The following is a 10,139-nucleotide window of genomic DNA, read 5'->3' as shown; positions in this document are numbered from 1 at the left end:
TTCTAGGGCTGCCACCCCACAGGGGCAGGAGCACTTCCATCCTTCTCTTCCCGGAAAGCAGCAGCACTCAGCAGCTCTTCACTTCAGCTGATGCTCCTCCGGGAAAAACAGTGACATCTAATCAGATTTACAAGAGCAGCCCAGGTCTGAAGTGCTCGTGGAGAACTATAAACAAGCTGGCATGAACACAGCACTACTGCCTTTTCTGAGCCCTCCTGCAGTTTAGGTTTAGCAGCCGAGGATCTAGATGCTCTCTGCCACCTTGAGTCACACACGTGGCAATAGCATCTGCCCTAGTTAACTCAGGGCAGAGGTGATAAAAGCAAAATGAACCCTCCATATCTCTTATCAAGACCAATGTATTTGTTGGTGAGTTTCTGCAACCTGCAGCTCCACAGCTCTTCTAAAGTAGTTTATAGAAGTATTAATCTCTAGGTGTTCCTTGTTTCATTTTATTTCCCAGTGAATACTCCGGATTTGCTAAAAAACTGCACGCAAGGTGGGATCTCATTTTGGGATGGTGTTCTGCACACTACAAATGGTGAGGGAAAGGAAAGATGATGTTTCTTTTATAGGGTGAATACTGTATATATAACAGCATGCACTCAAGCAGGGAAGTTAGGGACCTGCTACACAACTGCTGTAATAGTGTACAGCACTTAAACAACATTTGAAACTGGTAAACTTCAGGACATGCAGAAACATACGGAAAGATTACCTGACATGAAAAGAAACGTGGAAGACTTATGTTTTTTACTTTCTGTCCCTGACCGTTAGATCTCTACAATCTATCTACCAGCAGGTAGACTGAGAGAAGATTTATTGCTGGCAGACAGACACTCACAGTGTTTCTCCTGCCTAAATAATAAAAATAGATTTGTGTAGCTATTGCTGCCTGCCCTTGAGAAAATGCAGCTTTCCTCAACACAAACTCTTCACAAAGGCAAGCTAGACTTGTTTTCTTATTCATTTTTTCTACATTATTTCTAAATGTTATGCATTTTTGTGTTCACAGAGTAAGTCCCTTGGCATGACTTTGACTTAAAAACCTTGGCTGCTAGAGCTGAATCTCTGCTGCCATTCACAGAACATTTCTAGCCTTCAAGCTTGAAAAGAAAAGTGATGGGCTATGATCTAATGTGACCTCAAGGTCCAGAGAATGAAAAGGCACCCTTGAGCTCCAAATCATATTTTTCATATCATATGATTTTTAAATTATCCTGCTGATGTGAAGACAGAATTCAAAAGGAGAGAGAATGGCTCATGGTGATTTATCCCTTCTGCAGCTTTTCTGCATTTGAAGAAAATGGCCAATCCATGGGGAAAGTGTAGGAAGCAGAAGTCTTTGGCTCACAGAGTCCTGGGGATTGAGGCTCCTGAGAGGACCCTTCTGGGAGCTCCAAGCAGAGGCTGGAGGCAGAGTGCCCTGGGATATTTGGTGGGGAGCAAGAACTGCATGGAAGACACCACTGGGTGGGACTGAAGTACGTCCAGTTTATGTTGTATTGTATTAGGAGGTCTTTCTGTTAAAAAATAGCCATATTTTAAATTAAAAAAAAAAAAAAGTGGAAAAAAATAGCAACTGCTGCATGAAGTTAGAATCCTGGTCAGCCACCCTGCACCTTTGCTCACAAGGAAGAAAGCTGCAGTTGAAAATCACAAAATCATCAGGTGTCCTGAGCTAAAAGGGACTCATGAGGATTATCAAGTCCAACTCCAGGCGCCATGCAGTACCACCCCAAAACCATGTGTCTGAGTGTTGTCCAAACACTATTCAAACTCCAGCAGGCTCGGTGCCGTGACCACTGCCCTGGGGAGCCTGTCCCAGTGCCCGAGCACCCTCTGGGTGCCGAACCTTTCCCTAACCCCCAGCCTGACCCTCCCCTGTCCCAGCTCCATGCCGTTCCCTCGGGTCCTGTCGCTGTCCCCAGAGAGCAGAGCTCAGCGCCTGCCCCTCCGCTCCCCTCGTGAGGGAGCTGCAGGCCGCCATGAGGCCTCCCCTCAGCCTGCTCTGCTGCTGTGCTCAGGGAAAGGACCGGCTGGTTACTGTTCATCATCCAGCTTGTTTTCCTGTTGGACTTTTCCTCCTCCGGGATTACTGAGATGCTTGATTCATCCCTTATGCTCAGAGGAAATGTTGCTCACTGGGGATTTGGACAGCTTTGTTCAATCTTCCTGGGGTTGTTCATGGAAGCTTGAGCAAGCTGTTACTAGCAACATCCATAATTTGAACCAGGCCCTTGTCACTATCAATCAAAACCTGGCAGAGGATTGTGCTCAGCCAGAACAGGCAGCCGAGGAAGGAAACCTGCAGGAAGCAGAAACCTTGTGGCCATGAGCCTTAGCTTGGTGGAAGGTGGGCATTACTCCTGTCTCCTAAAACCAGCTCAAGGAGCACCACAGTGATCAATGGCATGGGAACAACATGGGAAACTCTTACGCCATGGCCTGCAGGGTCCATCCCCACCAGAAATTTGTAATAGTAAAGCCTTTCTGAGCCTTATTTGCCTGTGCCAGGCTAACACCCAGCACAGAAGTCACAAAGCACGTGGGGAATCAGGCTGATCTCGTAAGAGCACAGGAGAAAGATGCAAGGTCTTCTGAAAAATGCAGGCTGTTTTTCTCTTTTCCAGCATATAAAGAATAAATATTCTCATCTTGTAAGCATTATGTTGGCAGTGTGTCACTATACTGTATTTCTTAGTGTGTAATATTGCTCTATTAAATGTCTGCATATGCACAAGGATTTCTCTTGATCTCCTCACCAAGCAGAGACGTTGGCTCCAGGCCTGCCAAGAGCTAACTCCTGGTCCCTGTGGTGGGGTGCAGGACATCACCCTCTCCTCCTGTCCTTCCCCAGTGAGCTACTGGGGTATTATTATTATTATTATATTACTGGGGTTTATTTTGTTGCTTGCTGTGGAGTCTGATGTGTTTTTTTTTTGTTTGTTTTTTTGTTTTTTGTTTTTTGTTTTTTTCTGTCTGGAGCTGCTGGGTCAGCAGGTAATTGGGATTGTCTCTGCTGCAGCAGCCCACACGTGTGATGGATGACCCAGCCACACAGGAAGGCAATGCTTCTGTCCTCAGGTCACCCCTTTCTCACCCTTCCCGAGTGAAAGTGTCTGGAGGTGCAGCATCCAGCAGCCTTCTGGAAGGGACAAATGATTACACCATCCTCCACATGATCACACCTGCTGGGGACACTGAGGTTTGGGGATTGCCAGCTTCACTTGGACCTTCTTGCTCCGGTCCCACACACCTCCCAGTACAGTCTTGAAGTGCTGGCTGATGTTTATTTTTTTCTTCAGGAGCATTAGGCAGACTTAAACACTGTTTCTCCAACTCATGTGTACTTGACCCCCTCCTCCAGAGCCATCTCTGACAAACACAGCTGCGTCTTGGTTTTGGCAGGGCTGTGTTGCATGTCCTGGAGCTCAGACTTTCCTCTTTCTGTTAGCAGCACCTGGTTTGCTTTGCTTTGCCCTCCAGAAACTTCTGCTGGTCAGATGAGGAGGGAATGTGAGTAACTTGCTTGTTTAACTTCCAGCTTCCCGTGGATTACTTTGTAGGCACCACTCAAGTTGCAGCTGGATTGTGGTGGCTTTTAAGTGCTACAAGATTTTGGCAGCATGGCTGCTGATGCTCAGCTGCGCAACTGAGACGGTGAAGCTGGGGGAGAGAGTGGGATAAGTTGGGAAATGATGCCGTAGGCTGTTTCACCATCGCTTCCCTGCAGAGGCAAACACCACTTAACCTCCCACCTCATTTCTTCACTCATCTGCCCACTGCAGAAGCCCTGCAAGGACATTACAGGTGATGAGTGGTTCTGTGAAAAACTTCTTCAGTTCGGGACCTCTTCTCTGCTGTCCTCTGCTGACTCAGTTGCTGCCAAGAGCAAGTGCTGATGATGGCACCAGTGACCACAGCCATGGGGGTGTACCAGTTCCTGGCATTCTCCACCCCCAGTGCTGCATCCTTACACATGCGTTGGGGAAGATGCTTGACACAAACATTTTCCACTTAAAGCAAGAGAACAGACTCTTGATGACATTATTTGTCAAGCAGCTGCAGATAAACACAACTTTTTTTTTTTTTTTTTTTTTTTTTTTCCTTCCAGAAACAGTGCTACACTTTCTTTTCCTCCCAGCAGACCCAGGTGTGCCCCACACCAGCACAGCATTCAATGCCCTGGGAGCCAAGGGTGCTGGGGCATGGAGGGTGTGATCAGTGCCATCGCAGATGTCCTGGGAAATAGCATACATAATAACACAGCCGGTGTGATGATACACCCACATTTAGCTTCTTTCCTCCCTCCTTGTAAGAAGTTCAAGTAACTGGAAGAACTGGATCGTCCAACCTGCCCCAGTCTGATGTTGTTTCCAAGAAAAACCTCCCAACCCTCCAAACAACCCATGGGAAGAATAATTAAAGGAGTGGATCAAGGGGCCCTGGGGAAGGTACTGTTCACAGCTTTTACTTTCTATCTGTTGAGCCGCTGATGTTCCTAAGTGGATGCTTTTCCTTTCCAACATCCAGTCAACTTCGAGATTTGAGTTGCTTAAATCAGACCCAAGTACATTCCAAAATGGTAGGGAATTGCTTCGGTTGCTTAGCTGAGCAGCTGGCCCCTGGGCTGCAGTGCTGAGACCTTCTGGGTGCAATGCCTTTAATCCTGGAGGTCGTGATATGCTTCGCAGAGATGCGCTCTGATGGTATTTCATCATTTCCCAAAATTGCTCTCTGTAATAAGACCAGAATTATATCTCAGAGCATGAAACCTTGCCACTTCTTAAGGCTGCTTGAGAAGTGAGGCATCATTTTACCAAGCTGTGCTATCTGACCTTTAGAAAGCACAGAAGGTTGCACAGGAGAAAAAGCCACCATGAAGACCCGTGTTCCAAAATGAAGGCTTTATTGCAAATATATTTTTGTCTTCTGCAAAGATTTATTTTTGTATAGACATAGATAAATTTCAGTTTGTGCTTAATGTGCTTGCTCATTTTTTATTATTTTCAGATTACTCCCACGTGCACTCGGATAGGTGTGCTGTGTCGTCTTGCAGTCAGGGGCTGACTGCATCATGAACACCTCTGCTGTATTCACAGCCGTGCGTAGAAGTGAACAGAAAAGTCAGAGTTTGGCACAAAGAGGGTGTCAGAGCATGGTACTTATTTATTTATTTTTTTTTATTCGTGTGTGTGCGTGCGTGAAAACAGCCTTTGTGTTTCTGAAACAGCAAAGTCTTTATGATTCTTTTATGAGAACACAAGTACAAACACCACTGATTATGGTTATGAATGAGACCAAGAAAAAGCTTTAAGTATAAGCCTGTTTTCATGCTATTGCTCATTTTACAAAAGTTTGCTGAGTAGGGCACTCTCTGTGGCAACCTGAGGGAGAGAAGGATTACTTAATCCACACCAAGATGACAGAAAATGCTTTAAATGCTTAGCTTGGTGGGTTTTTGTTGTTGTTGTTATTTTGGTTCAGTTTGATTTTTTTGAGAACAACTGAATCTTTATTGATTTTTCTGGGGATCAAAGCTGAACATACATAACTGAAAAGAATAGCCCCAGGGAGAGTACAAAAAAGAAATACATGACACTTTACATCGATTTAGCCATTATATTGTACTGGACAAATGGAATAGAGCAAGAAGAGCCATTACACAGTTGTTCCCGAAGGTGGCCTTGATATTTACAAGTACTCACACACAATTACGGCTTTAAGTACAGTAGTTCTGCCCTTCCCTGTTCATCTTTTAAGCCATAAAATTACAGGCTGCTTCTTAGTCATCCAAAGTATGCCACAGAGGTGGGCAAAGCATCCTACATTCCTTTTAATAACTATAAGGATGGAATTAAAAAACAAACAAACAAAAAAAAAAAACCTAAGCAGACAAAAAGAAGCAAGAAGGCTTTTTCCACACAGAAGAGATGTTCATCCTGGTCTTACTGGCTGCTGGCAACTCAGCTTTCCAAAAATTCTCCAACTCCTGGTTCCCGGGGAGCACACTCAAGGTACTGTCTGAGGCTCTAAAGGTGAAATCAGGGTTTGAATTGGGTTTGTCATCTTCAGCTCCACATTTTGGGCAGTGGAGCATGACTAAATCAGCTGCTGGAAATTTTCCCTTAAACAGAATAAAATGTTATATGAGCGTTACATAAGCTCCATCCAGAGATTTCAGAGAAAGAGTTGCCACCAAATGATTCTCATCTTGCTTTTCCTTCCCAATGGAGAAAGAACAAACTCACATTGCCTTTAGCTTAATAAAAATATATTCCTGGGTTAGGGATGGGAAACGCTATACACATCTCCTTACAGAGCACTGTGTTTGCTTTCAGCTCAGGAAACATCATAAGTCCTATTTAGGACTGAATGACTGGTTCTCAAACTTTTATGCTCAGAATCTCACCCCCATTTGCACTTCTTGACTCATTTGTGAGCTTTCAACCCTGTCCTGTTTCCAGGATCATGAGTGGATGTGTGATCATGAACCCCCTTTTGGTTTTCCAAGGATACAGTGGCTTGAGAATAGACCAGCTGTCTGTGCACTGAATATCCCAAATCTTCCTGGCTTTGCCCATATTGATAAATACTGTGGAAAGTTAATATTTCAGGAGGTTAAATTTCAGGAGATGGAACCCAAGCCTCCCTGCCAAGCTGCTCTGGGTGACCACAGTGCTTAGGGCTGGTCCTTCTAGCTCTTCCAGGAGGTTTCTCTTGAAAAGTGCTCATTGAGAAAATCCAGATTGGAGGTGGGCAGTCACTCACACCTCAGTGTAAGTACCACTGGGGTTTGACTTCTGTCTGTCATGCAAAGGAAATCTGTGGAAGTCAGAGGACAAAAGAAGTCCCAGAGTGCCACCTCCTCATGTCCCACGTCTGTGCTCAGGGCGAGCTAGGGCACAGTGCAGCCGTGCACCCTCAGTGAAGCCTGCTGTGAGAGGAGCTGTGAGAAGCACCCTTGGGTCTTCATCTTTGCCTTTAGGCTCAGGCACTCGGCCATGTCCCCCACTGAGCCCTTGCCCTGGCTGCCCCCTGGCAGAAGAAGAGGCAAGGATCTTTTGACCTACGTGGTCAAAATCTGTAAAGCAAGGGTCACCCTACGCTTTGTCCCCATAATGGTCCCCTTCAATTAATCATGTTGGAGCCTGTGGTGTCTTAGCTTATATAATTACCCAAAGATACAACTGTAGGGCTGCACACTACTGAGCTTCTGTTCCTTCACAGCAGCCATGGAGTCCTGTTTTTGTTGGACCACTGTGCAATGAAGGCTTCATTCTCTCTGCAGTGCCGTTGTTCCCTCCCAAGTGACTCTTGTGTTTCCTTTCCCTTTCTGCACTGCAGTGAGGCATTTGTTATGGGGAGCTAAAATAGAACTAATTCATTGTTTGCTAACAACTCCAGAGTCTGTGAGGCAGCTGCACGCTCACTCTATAAAATAAAGAGTTCCCATCAAGTGTGGACCTGGCTCAGCCCTCTCTGGAGCCAGTAGGACTCCGCTTTGATGTGAATTAAGCCTCAGATGCTGAGGCTGATATCAACAAAGGCAAAACAAAAAAGCAAACAAATAAAAAGCAGCCCAACTTTCAAAAGTATAGAACACACAGAAACACAGTTGGTTTAGGGCTGGGTATTAGGTGCTCTGGTCAGTGGGGCTGGTCTTGGTGAAGCTCCTTTTCTGCTTGCATTCTAGTTTGTCCACATGAATCACTGAGGGTGTTTGCATCCATGGGCTGCATCGAAGTGATTGTTTTAATTAGCACACGCTTGCTAGAAGCCAGTTTCTGCTGCAGAAGAGCCATAATATGGCTCATGAACAAGTGCTCATTCCCGATGTTTTCTGAAACGGTGGTAAATCTGTCACCATAACTGTGCTGAAAGCAGTATTGGGTAGGCAGTGACAAAGCCTGCCCAAGTTCCCTGTCTAATGCTACCACTTGAAGTGCATGGCATAACTTTAAAGGCAAACAATAGCTTGGGGGTTATTTCCCAATCCTGGTAGTGCCAGCAGCCGTAATATTCATTTCACCAATCTATCAGTTCCTCTTGGTTTGGATGGATGGCCACTGAGTTGGGCATTGATCAGGCTCCTGGATGTCCCTAAATTCCATATGAACGACATTTTTAGGTAGATGATGGATCTGGTGCTTCCCTGACGTTGGAGGGTGATTGTACCAGTGCTGGTATATTGAACAGGCTAACAGGAGATGGTAGAAATCTTGTCAGCAACTGTTTTGAGTGATCTTGTCAAGCTGACCTACTTTGGGGAATGACATCCAGATTTTCATGAAGCTTTCCGTTGTTTCATCAGACAATTCTGCTTGCAAAGTAAAACCGTTGATTGTTTTAGATGACTTGGCTGGGTTCATTAACAGCCTGTGGTTTTTGGAGGGCCTTCTAATTTTTAAGGAATGTTCTTTGTTTGACAGCCTCTTCTCCTGGGCTGCATCCTCCAGCCACTGCTCCTAGACCTGCATCGATTCGCACGCAACACCTAAGGAGGCGACCCAGTGACTCCTGGACAAAGAACCTGGCAAGGTTTTGCTCTCAGCTCCCTGTTGCCTCTCTGCCTACATGAATTTTTTTCTGTAGCTAAGAGTAATTTGCAATAAATATCTGCTCAGGTATAAAACAATCACCTACCTCATAAAAGGTTTCCAGTTAAATTGCCCATGTTTGTGTGGGAGTGTTTTCTTTTCTGCTGGCAAAGAGTCCTTATAAGGAGTAATAACACTGAAGAATCTGTTAAAGAAAAATGTTTATCGAAGCTTTACTACTTCACAGGTTTTACTGTAGAATCATTTACGCAAAGCTGTGAGTCACAAGCTGAAGTTCAGTGTCTGAAATTGCTGGCAGAGTGAATGAATTTTGTGCATGACAAAGAGATTGGTAATCTGCATGCATTACAGTCAATTCATAATTGCTTTAAAATCACATGGCAAATGATTATAATTAGGACAGAAGCTGTTAAAATCAAGAACAAAAGGAGGCCAGAACCTGAAGCTATTTACTGCTGTATTTCTTCTCTCTGAAGGTTTACGAAAGACATCCCAACTCCTAAGCAGAAAACACAGTAAGAAATCACCAGTGACCCTTCCAAACACTTTGGTGTCAGGAAATTTGGCAGGAATGTCTCCAAAGTACGACATTTACTCGTGGTACATGTCACAGGGACCTGGGCACAAAAGCCTGAAATAGACAGGTCGTGACGGCAGTAACGCCATTGTCCTGCCTGGATGGCTGAGCCTACCTAGCAAATTGAAATGACCTCTGTCTGTGGCTGCTCTGTGTCCTCTGCGTCCAGGGCACTCGGTATCTGCCAGTACAGACCTTCCTCTAAGGGGTTTTCTCTGCAGGAGCAAGGAGGAGCGTTGCCTACACATGATGGAACATCTCCATGGGTGAAAGACGCCTCGGGGAAGTACGTGTCACTCCTGAAAGAGGTGGCCATCCATCAGCTGAGCGACTGGGACGAATGGAGCAGGACAGAAATCTTCAATAGAGATATTGTGTCCAAGTGAGCTCCCCCACGGGGGTAAGGACCTTGCTGAAGATCGCCCTGTGCAGGAGAAGGATGCTGGCTGCAGATTGCGTGGGCAAAACTGAATCAAAGAGGTGAACTCACCCAGTTTGCGGCAGCTGGTACAGATCATTATTTAACTGAATCAGAGCAGAGCAAATGCTTCCTACCCCATAAATCCAGATGAGCTGATAAAAGCCTTGATTTTGTTATCGAGACATTACATTTAATTTTCTTTTGAGATTTTTTATCTATTTTTTTTTTTGAGGATCTTTTTTTTTGCAAGGTCAGCTCTTGTGCCCAGCCTGTTTTCTCACCTTTTTAGCTATCCCTAACAGTGTTGTGCACTTTGTCACAGATGTGGTTGGGCGATGTCAGCCAGGGACTGAGGCCACGAGCCTCAACCCTACCCAGGATCGCCCAACCTGCATTGGTCCACACAGTAGAAGAAGAGCCATCCCTTTGCATCTGGGAGATGGAAGGACTCAGGTTTCCTGACTTTGGTTCTGCTCTTCACCACAGCTTCTGACACAGAAGAAAAAGAAAAAAAAAAATCCAAAACAGGACTACTATTTTCTTTTTGCAGGTGAGGCAGAAGTCACATCAACCATCA

The 10,139-nt window shown here is 45.3% G+C and overlaps 1 long non-coding RNA gene across 1 annotated transcript; it reads left to right on the top strand.

The window, feature by feature from the left end:
- Positions 1 to 1,014: 1,014 nt before the first annotated feature.
- LOC119715942 (uncharacterized) lies at positions 1,015 to 8,707 on the top strand. The gene is made up of 3 exons (XR_005263479.2): positions 1,015 to 4,457; positions 5,017 to 5,164; positions 8,436 to 8,707. It is a non-coding gene; the product is annotated as an uncharacterized lncRNA (long non-coding RNA).
- Positions 8,708 to 10,139: the final 1,432 nt, after the last annotated feature.

This window comes from Anas platyrhynchos, chromosome 1 (genome assembly GCF_047663525.1).
Source record: "Anas platyrhynchos isolate ZD024472 breed Pekin duck chromosome 1, IASCAAS_PekinDuck_T2T, whole genome shotgun sequence".
NCBI classification, from domain to species: domain Eukaryota; kingdom Metazoa; phylum Chordata; class Aves; order Anseriformes; family Anatidae; genus Anas; species Anas platyrhynchos.
This window is presented reverse-complemented; position numbering and strand designations above follow the sequence as displayed.